The following is a 589-nucleotide window of genomic DNA, read 5'->3' on the forward strand; positions in this document are numbered from 1 at the left end:
ACAGAGAACTGCCAGAAGTGCAAGCTGGATTCAGAAGAGGATGTGGAATGAGGGGATATCATTGCTGATGTCAGATGGATCTTGGCTCAAAGCAAAGAATACCAGAAAGATGTTTACGTGTGTTTTATTGACTATACCAAAGCATTTGATTGTGTGGATCATAACAAATTACGGGTAACAGTGAGAAGAATGGGAGTTCCAGAACAATTGATTGTCCTCATGAGGAACCTGTACGTAGACCAGGAGGCTGTCATTCGAACAGAACAAGGGAACACTGAATGGTTTGGAATCAAGAAGGGAGTGTGTCAGGGTTGTATCCTTTCACCATATTTACTCAATCTATATGCTGAGCAAATAGTCTGAGAACCTGGGCTATATGAAGAAGAACGTGGCATCTGGATTGGAGGAAGAATCATTAACAACCTGCGATACGCTAATGATACAACTTTGCTTGCTAAAAGTGAGGATGACTTGAAGCACTTACTGATGAAGATTGAAGAAACAGTCTGCAGTATGGATTACATCTCAATATAAAGAAAACAGAAATCCTCACAACTGGACCCATAAGCAGCATCACAATAAATGGAGA

Source organism: Orycteropus afer, unplaced genomic scaffold (assembly GCF_000298275.1).
Source record: "Orycteropus afer afer isolate SDZICR_OR568_19922 unplaced genomic scaffold, OryAfe1.0 scaffold00062, whole genome shotgun sequence".
NCBI classification, from domain to species: domain Eukaryota; kingdom Metazoa; phylum Chordata; class Mammalia; order Tubulidentata; family Orycteropodidae; genus Orycteropus; species Orycteropus afer.